Source organism: Otolemur garnettii, unplaced genomic scaffold (assembly GCF_000181295.1).
Source record: "Otolemur garnettii isolate 467f Iridium unplaced genomic scaffold, OtoGar3 scaffold00038, whole genome shotgun sequence".
Classification (NCBI taxonomy): domain Eukaryota; kingdom Metazoa; phylum Chordata; class Mammalia; order Primates; family Galagidae; genus Otolemur; species Otolemur garnettii.
The window spans coordinates 5,061,046-5,071,088 of record NW_003852433.1 but is presented as its reverse complement, the minus strand read 5'-3'; the positions used below and the strand labels follow the sequence as shown (position 1 = coordinate 5,071,088).

General features: G+C 40.1%; 1 long non-coding RNA gene across 4 annotated transcripts in view; it reads left to right on the top strand.

The window, feature by feature from the left end:
• Positions 1–10,043, top strand: part of LOC105886999 — an 88,645-nt gene that overhangs the window by 4,666 nt on the left and 73,936 nt on the right. Inside the window, exon 2 of one of the 4 annotated variants that reach the window (XR_002773435.1) lies at positions 4,933–5,069. The exons of 2 other annotated variants lie outside the window; for them this stretch is intronic. This is a non-coding gene — a long non-coding RNA (uncharacterized LOC105886999). Of the gene's footprint in view, positions 1–4,932; positions 5,070–8,813; positions 8,847–10,043 lie in introns of those variants that run through there. One more of the 4 variants, XR_002773436.1, reaches the window with a different exon arrangement.

Sequence of the window (10,043 nt, the reverse complement as noted above, 5' to 3'; positions counted from 1 at the left end):
AGTAGCTGGGACTACAGGTGCCCACCACAACGCCTGGCTATTTTTTGGTTGCAGCCGTCATTGTTGTTTGGTGGGCCCAGGCTGGATTTGAACCCGCCAGCTCAGGTGTATGTGGCTGGTGCCTTAGCTGCTTGAGCCACAGGTGCTGAGCCAGACTCCATTATTTCAAAACAACTTTTTCTATGTAAGGATATTATTTTATTCTGGTTTCCTTTGGGGCATGCAAAAGCCATGGTAATGGAGGGAGTGGCCAGTGGTGTTTATAAATCTATTTATGAATGCAATTCTGGAGTCTTAGAACTTTAAGCATCACTGAAAAGAAAAAAGAAGTAAAACAATTTAGAGAACTAAAGTTTTGAATCAAGCCTCTGTGGGTAAACTGGATATATTGCTAACTTATTTGAGATATTTATTAGAGAGAACTGCAAAGGTAAAGCATTGTCAGCTTGACTGTAGCTTCTGACCTCCATCCTTTGGCAGCCAAGGAGAAGCCAGTCAATATGAAATAAGTCCCCAGCTATGATATAAGGTCTAAACAGAGGCTCTGCAGCTTCTGCCCATATATTGTCAACCTACAAAATATAAGTTCATATGTAAGTGGCAATTTATTGTAGCCTTCATGCTCACTCAGAGTTGCATATCAATTTCTGCCTCCTTTGAATAAATCTTTTCTGAGTGGCAGAAGGATCTCCATGTGAGTGTGTGTTTCTGGGGAAAGCCTAATGAACTGTAACAGAATGACGGGCTGTAAGTGATAGACAGGCTGCTGCCTGCTTGAGTGCTCAGACAAAGAAGTGATATTTGGGAAGATATTGAATTCTCAAGCATTATAGAAATGTTCTGTTTGGTTACTTGGTTTGGTCTGCTGAATATGAAGTTTTGGTGACATATAAAATGATGTTGTTCCTCTTAATGATTATCATTTAATGGAGAAAAGTTGCACATGAAATAGATTTTAGACTGGTTTTCCATGATTGCTACTTGATAGATCCTGCATAGAGATCTAACATGAGATGATGTTCAAAATTCACACGCTATTCACCTATAAATTGAGGCCCTTTATTTTCTGTATCTCTTGGTGTTTAGCAAATAACACCAAAATGGTTTAGAACTCCTATGAGAGGAGCCTCGGCCAGCTTTTTTTCTTGTCTTGGTTTATATTAACAATGATAAAATGCATATTGCAGCCTCGGCCAGCTTTTTTTCTTTTTTAAATTGTTTTTATTAAATCATAACTTTGTGCATTGATGCATTTGTGGGGTTCAGGGTATTGCTTTGATATATAATGTGAAATGCTTATATTGAACTAACTAGGTTTTTTTCTTGCCTTGGTTTATACTAACAATGATAAATTAGATTTGTAAGTATTAATGATCTCTGATTGAGAGGGTCCCTATTTAAGATTCAGAATTGTTATGATCTTAGCATAAATTAAGCACAGTAATATGACAAATCTGAGGCAGATTTTTCTCACGTTTTTTTTCATTAAACAAACGAAAACCAATTCCTTCTTGCCAAAAGAAAGGGTAAATAGCTGGAAAGTGAAAAGCATCACAGGAAAATTACCTACCTAGCTTTAAAAATGGTGGGGAGAGGGTGGGTGTGGTGGCTCATACCTGTAATCCTAGCGCTTTGGGAAGCCAAGGCAGTTCAATTGCTTGAGCTTAGGAGTTCGAGACCAGCCTGAACAAGAGCAAAACCCCATGTCTACTAAAAATAGAAAAACAGGATGGCACTCGTAGTTCAGTTGGCAGGGCGCCAGCTGCATACACCAAGGGTGGTGGGTTCGAACCCAGCCTGGGCCTGCTAAACAACAATGACAACTGCAACCAAAAAATAGCCAGGCGTGGCAGCAGCTACCTGTAGCCCCAGCTACTTGGGAAGCTGAGGCAAGAGAATCGCTTAAGCCCAAGAGTTTGAAGTTGCTGTAAGCTTGGTGCCACAGCACTCTACCCAGGGTGACAGTTTGAGACTCTGTCTCAAAATAAATAAATAAATAAAATGAATAAAAAAATTAAAATGTAAAAACAAGCCGAGTGTTGTGGTGGGTGCCTGTAGTCCTAGCTATCTGGGAGGCTGAGGCAAGAGGATTGCTCAAGCCCAAGAGTTTGAGATTGCTGTGAGGTATGAAGCCACAACCCCCTACTCAGCATGACAGAGGAAGATTCTGTCTCTAACAACAACAAGAAAAAAAAATGGTAGGGAGAAAGAATTGGAAGAAGGTATCAATTATAGGTTTGCTAGAACTTATATCTAAGGAAACTGTCTTTCTCAGAGAAAGCCAGATTTTCTTGGAAGCCATATTCTTACATGTGCCAGGAGCTATGTTAACCTCAGTACATAGTACAGAAAGACTTACTATGGTAAGAGGCATTAGGAGAATACAAAGTGTGACCCCTACTTATCAATAACTGTGGATCCCTCCTTTTTTGTGGAAGAGTGCCTTGGTATACGTACTTTATAAATATATGCTGAGCATGGTGGCTCACACCTGTAATCTCAGCACTTTGGGAGGCCAAGATGGGAGGATTGCTTGAGTCCAGGATTTCAAGACCAGGTTGGGCAATACAGTGAGATCCCATCTCTACAAAAAAATAGAAAAATTAGGTTGGTGTGGTAAATGTGTGCCTGTAGTCCCAGCTGCTAAGGAGGCTGAGGAAAGAGGTTCATTTGAGCCCAGGAGTTCCAGGCTACAGTGAGCTATGATTCCACCATTGCACTCCAGCCTAGGGAACAAAGAGAGACAATGTCTCTAAAAAAAAGAAAAAAAAAAAGGACATGTTGACTGAATGTACATGTTGTTGGAAAAATCCCAAACATTAACTGAGATTAACTGCAATTATGAGGATATGTTCAAATTATGCATAATAGGGTTGATCTCTGAAGATACATTGCAAATGTACTGCTTATTATTTTTCCACTTATCTTAATTTGAAACCATTATCTTTTGTGTATAATTTTTTATTCAAATATAGTGTGCATACAGAAATCCATCCTCTTTTTGTAATGTACTTTTGACTAACATATACATAAAATTCACCAGTTTAAAGTGTATAAATCAGTGTTTATTAGGGTATTCACGAAATTGCGCAACAGCCATCAATACCTAATTCCAGAAAATTATTATCACCCCCAAAAGTAACTCCATGCTTCTAGCGGTTATTCCCCATTCCTTTCTCCCCAGCATTTGTCAGCCGTTAATAAGCAAGTAAGGATTTGCTTATTCTGGACGTTTCGTGTAAATGAAATCATGCATTATGGCCTTTGTGTCTGACTTCTTTCATTTAGTATAATAATAGTAACTAAAGCATGATATTCCTCTTGTACATGTAGTCTTTTTTATGGCTGAAGGATATTCCATTGTTTTCTACATTTTGTCTGTATATCCATCAGTTGATAGACATTTGGGTTTTTTTTTTTTTACATTTTTGCTGTTAAGAATAATTCTGCTATGAACATTCATGTACAGGTTTTTGTGTGGACATATGTTTTCATTTTTCTTGGGTATATACCTAGGAGTAGAATTGCTGGGTCATATGGTAATTCTTTGTTTAGCTTTTTGAAACCAAACTGTTTCCAAAGCAGCTGCACCATTTTACACTCACACTAGCTGTGTATGAGAGTTCCAGTTTCTCCACATCCTTGCCTTGTCATTTCTTCCTTAAACAAAAAATTGTAGTAGGTGTGAAGTGATAATCTCATTGTGGTTTCTTTGCTTTTCCCTAATGACTAATGATATTGAGCATCTTTTCATTTGCTTATTGGCCATCATAGATCTTCTTTGAATAAGAAGTTAGGCTGTCTTTTTATTGTTGCATTGTAAGAAGTCTTTACATCTTCTGGATGCAAATCCCTTAGCAGATATATGATTTTCAAATAGTTTCTCTCACTCTGTAGATTGTCTTTATTTTCGTAATAATAATCTTTAAAGCATAAAACCCCTCTTTAATTTATCCATTTTCATTTTGTTTCTTATGCTTTTGGTCTCATGGCCATAAAAATTTATGCCTATGTTTTCTACTAATAATGTTATACTTACATTTCAGTCTTTGACCCATGTTGAGTTAATTTGCATATGTAGTGTGAGGTAGGGATCCAACTTCATTTTTTTACATGTGAGTATTCAATTATCCAAACATAATTTATTGAAAAGACTCTCCTCCTTTGAATTGTCTTGTTGCCTATGTCAGAGATCAGTTTACCAAAATTGTGAAGGTTTATTTTTGGACTATCATTTCTATTTCATTGATTTACATGTCTCTCCTTATATCACTACTGCATTGTCTTAATTATTACAACTTTTCAGTAAGTTTTGAAATTAGAGAAGTGTGAGTCTTCCATCTTTGTTCATTTTCAATATTTTTTGGTTATTCTGGGTTCCTTAGCTTTCCATACAAATTTTAGGATCAGCTTGTCAATTCCAACTGAAAAAGACTGGGATTTTTTTTTTTTCTTTTCTGGTACTACATCTCACTTTGCTGCCCAGGCTGGAGTGCACTGTCATGATCATAGTTCACTACAGTCTCAAATTTTAGGGATCAGGAAATCCTTCTGTCTCAGCCTGCCACCTAGCTATGACTACAGATGTATACTATCACACCTGATCAATTTTTTTTTTTTAATACAGAGTCTCACTATGTCGCCCTTGGTAGAATGCTGTGGCATCACAGCTCACAGCAACCTCAAACTCTTGGACTTAAGTGATTCTCTTGCCTCAGCCTTCCAAGTAGGTGGGACTACAGGCGCCTGCCACAACACCTGGCGATTTTTTGGTTGCAGTTGTCATTGTTGTTTAGCAGGCCCGGGCCAGTCTGAACCCGCTAGCCTCGGTGTATGTGGCTGATGCCCTACTCACTAAGCTATGGGCACCAAACCCACACCTGACCAATTTTTAAACTTTTTGTAGAAATAGGGTCTCACTGTGTTTCCTAGGCTGGTCTTGAACTCCTGACCTGAAGAGATCCTACTGCCTTGGCCTCCCAAAGTGCTAGGACTATAGTCATAAACTACCACACCTGACCACAACTTGTATTTGGATAAGAATTGCATTTAACCTGAAGAACAATTTGGTGAGTATTGCCTCCTTAATGATATGTTTTTCAATCCATGAACATAGATATCTTTCCATTTATGTAGATGTTCTTTCAGTAATGTTTGTAGTTTCCAGTGTATAAGCCTTTCATGTCTTTGGATAAGTTTATTCTTAACATTTTTATTTATTTATTTATTTTTATTTTTTTGAAACAGAGTCTCACTCTGTTGCCCAGGCTAGAGTCCCATGGTGTCAGCCTATATACAGCTATCTCAAATTCTGTGTTCAAGTGATCCTCCTGCCTCAGCTTCCCAAGCAGGACACCAATTCTCCTGGATTAGGGCCCCACTCTTAAGACCTCATTTGACCTTAATTACCTCCTTAAAAGACCTGTCTCCAAATACAGTCATGTTGGAGGTTAGGGCTTCAACATATGAATTGGTGTGAGGGGTGGGGTTCTGGGGAGGCACAGGTGGTAGGGGACAAACACAATTCAGTCCGTAACACTGGTATTGTAAATGAAATTGTTTTCTTAGTTTCATTTTAGGATTGTTCATTGATAGTGCATAGAAAAATAGTTGCTTTTTGTGTATTGGGATCTTGGATTCTTTAACTTTTCTGAACTTACTAATTCTTATGGATTTTTGTTATTGTTGTTAGAAGATGTTAGTGTTAGGGTTAGAGGTAGGGGCAGGGTTGGGGTTAGGGCTAGAGCTTTCATAATTTTTTTTTTTTTTTTGGAGACAGAGCCTCAAACTGTTGCCCTGGGTAGAGTGCTATGGCATCACAGCTCACAGCAACCTCTAAATCCTGGGCTTAAGTGATTCTCTTGCCTCGGCCTCCCAAGTAGCTGTGACTATAGGCACCTGCCACAACACCTGGCTATTTTTTGGTTGTAGTTGTCACTGTTGTTTGGCAGTTCTGGGCTGGATTTGAACCCACCATCTCTGGTGTATGTGGCTGGCACCCTAGCCACTTGAGCTACAGGCACAGAGCCCCTTTCATAAATTTTTAAATAGATTTTCTATATACATGATTTTGTCATCTGCAAATAGAGATAGTTTTGATTTTTCCTTTCTTTTTTCTTTTTCTTGACTAATTGCCCTAGCTAGAACTTCCAGTACAATATTGAACAGAAGTGGCAAGAGTAGAATATTGAACAGAAGTGGCAAGAGTGGACATCTTTGTCTTATTCCTGATTTAGGAGAAAGCATTCAGTCTTTCATCATTAAGTAGGAAGTTAGCTGGAATTTTTGTAGATATCCTTTACCAGGATGATGACATATTCCTCTGTTCCTAGTTAACTGGGTGCTTTTTTGTCATGAATAGGTATTGGATTTTGTCAGGTACATTTTCTACATCTATTAAGATGATCATGCCAGTTTTGTCCTTTATTCTTTTAATATGGTATGTTAAATTTATTGATTTGGGTATATTGATCTAATTTTATAATTCTGGGATAAATTTCACTTGGTCATTGTGCATACTCCTATAAATATGTTGTTGGCTTCAGTTTGTTAGTATTTTTTGAATAGTAGTTTTCTTTTCTTGTGATGTCTTTTATCTGGTATCCAGGGCAATACTAGTCTCATAGAATGCATTGGGAAGTGTTCCCTCCCCTTTTTACATTTTTGGAAGACTGACTTCTTCTTTCTATGTCTTGTAAAATTCACAAGCAAGCCATCTGGTCCTGGGATTTTCTTTGTGGGAAGTTTATTATTGTTATTATTATTAATTCAGTCTCTTTGCTTGGTATAGGCCAATTCAGATTATCTCTTTCTTCTTGAGTAATGTGTCTTTAGAGGAATTTGAGTTTGTGTCTTTATAGGAATTTGTCCATTTCATCTAGGTTATCTGATTTGTTGGCATATAATTGTTTATAAAATTTGCCTATAATCCTTTTTATTTCTTTTGGTTGGTAATAATGTTGCTATTTTATTAGTAACTGAAGTCTTTTCTTTTTCTTAGTCTGTCTAGCAAAATATTTATCAATTTTGTTGATCTTTTCACAAGACCAACTTTTGGTTTCATTGATTTTCTCCATTGTTTTTCTGTTCTCAATTTCATTTGTTTCTGCTCTACTCCATATTATTTCCTTCCTTCTGCTTGCTTTGGATTTAATTTACAGGATCTTGTCTTATTACCCAGGAGTGTACAGTGGTACAATCGTAGTTCACTGCAGCCTCAAACTCCTTGGCTCAAGTGATCTTCCTACCTCAGCCTCCTAGTAGGTGGGATTACAGGTACAAGCCACCATGCCCAGCTTTCTTTTTTAATGTAGCATTTACATCTATAAATTTCCCTCTTAGTATTGTTTTAGCACATTGTATAAATTTTGGTATATTGTGCTTTTGTTTTCATTCATCTCAAAGTATTTTCTAGTATCCATTGTGATTTCTTCTTTGACCTAATGGTGATTTTGGAGCGTGCTCTATGATTTCCACATATTTGTGAACCCCCCAAATTTCCTTCTATTATTGATTTCTTCATTCTATTGTAGTCATAGAATTATACTTTGTATAATTTTAATCCTTTTAAATCATTAATGCTTGTTTTAAGGTCTAACAAATGGTCTATCCTGGAGAATGTTCCATGCACACTTGAGAAGAATGTATATTTTTCTGTTTGGGAGTGGAGTGTTCTGTAAATATCTCCTATGTCTAGTTGGCTTATAGTATTGTTCAATTGTTCTAATTACTTTTTGGTCTTCTATGTAGTTGTTTTATTGAAAGGGAAATACTCAAATCTCCATTGTTACTGTTGAATTGTTTATTTCCCCCTTATTTCTGTTACTATTTACTTCATGCATTTGGGGGCTCTGTTATTAGATAGATATATGTTTGTAATTGTTATATCTTGATGGATTGACCTTTTATCACTATCAAATGTCTTTTTTTGTCTCTAGTAACTTTTTTTTTAGACAGAGTCTCACTGTGTCACCCTTGGTAGAGTGCCATGGCATCACAGCTCATAGCAACCTCCAATTCTTGGGCTTAAGTGATTGTTTTGCCTCAGCCTTCCAAGTAACTGGGACTAAAGGCGCCTGCCACAACACTCAGCTATATTTTGGTTGCAGTTGTCATTGTTGTTTAGCAGGCTCAGGCCATGCTCAAACCCGCCAGCCTCAGTGTATGTGGCCAGTGCCCTATTCACTGAGCCATGGGCACCAAGTCATTTTTTTTAACTCTTTTTTTAAAAATTAAATCATAGCTGTGTATATTAATGCAATCGTGGGGTACAATGTCCTGGTTTTACATACAATTTGAAATGCTTTCATCAAACTGGTCAACATAGCCTTCACAGCATTTTCTTAGTTATTGTGTTAAGACATTTATATTCTACTCCTAATAAATTTTACATGTACCCTTGTAAGATGCACCATAGTTGTGGTCCCACCAATTACTCTTCCTCTACCAATCCTCCCCACTTCCTTCTCTTCCCTCTCCCCTTTCCCCTTCTTCTTGGCCTATAATAGGGTTATAGCTTTTATAAGAAAACTATAAATTGGTTTCATAGTAAGACTGAGTATATTGGATGCTTTTTCTTCCATTCTTGAGATACTTTGCTAAGAAGAATATGTTTCAGCTCTATCCATGTAAACATGTAAGAGGTAAAGTCTCCATAATATTCCATGGTGTAGGGGGATTCTGGGAAGATGGCCGACTGGTAACAACCCTGGTCAGAGGCTCCTGAGCAAAGGAAGAAAAACTGGTTGGAATCAGAATCTATGAAGCCAAAGACGGGGAGCTGAGCCCAGAAAGAAGTTCGGCAAGCTGTAAATCTAAGGAAGATCATTTAAGAACACAAAATACAGGTACAAAGCGGGCCCCAGAACTGCTTGCTAGAGCCGCCCGCCTCCCACGGGTGGCGAGTGGCCACAGAGAAGTCCCCTGCTCTGGGCAGGTGCAGAACCACTTGCTAGAGCCTTGCACACCCCCACAGGTGGCAGCGGACGAGTCCCCCACTCTGGGAGGGCCCAGAACTGCTTGCTAGAGCCGCGCACACTACAGGTGACAGAGTAGATCCCTACTCCAGGGCTCTGGGCGGGCACAGAACTGCTTGCTAGAGCTGCACACCTCCTGCAGGCTGCGGGTGGCTGTAGAGGACTTCCCCTGCTCCAGGAAGGCACAGAACTACCTATTAGAGCCTTGCGCACCCCACGGGTGGTGGCAGAGGAGTCTCCCACTCTGGGAGGACCCAGAACTGCTTGCTAGAGCAGTGCACCCCACAGGCAGCCAAGGAGATCCCCACTCCAGGGCTTTTGGTGGGCCCAGAACTGCTTGCTAGTGCCACGGGTGTCCTGCGGGCAGTGGCGGAAGAGGCCTCCATTCCAGGCAGACCCCAAACAGCTTTCTAGAGACACACACACCCAACGGGGGCCAGCAGAGGAGTTCCCTGCTCCAGACACCTGTGCTGGGTGGGCCTAGAACTGCTTGCTAGAGCCACGCGCACCCTACAGGAGGCAGTGGAGGAGTCTTCCACTCTGGGTGGAACCAGAACTGTTTGTTAGAGCCACGTGCATCCCACAGATGGAGGTGAAGGAGTTCCCCACTCCGGGCTCTCATGCTGGGAGGGAATAGATCGGCGTCTAACAGGCCACGGTGAAGGAGTCCTCCACTCCCCCCAGCTACTCTGGTAGGGCCAAAGTAAGACTGATCTGGTCTCTCATGTACCCTATACTACCGCTGCCATTCCTCCACCCCCTGGCTGCTCCAGGGTACTGAACTAGGACTGATCTGCCTACTACCAATCTCCTGCCCTCTGGTTGCCCCAGTAGGCTGAACGAGGTCTAATCTGGCCACACACACGCCCATGAGCTGCTGCTGATCCACTGCACCCCGGTTGCCCCAGCACCAGAGAACTGGGAGTAGACAACAGACACGCTCTGCCTCTCTCTCTGGGCAACCAGAAGAAGCCACCAACTGAACAGTTCTGATAAGGCCTCCAAACAAGGTAAACTCAGAATGGGGCAGAATCAGCGGAAAAACTCTGGCAACTCGAATAACCAGAA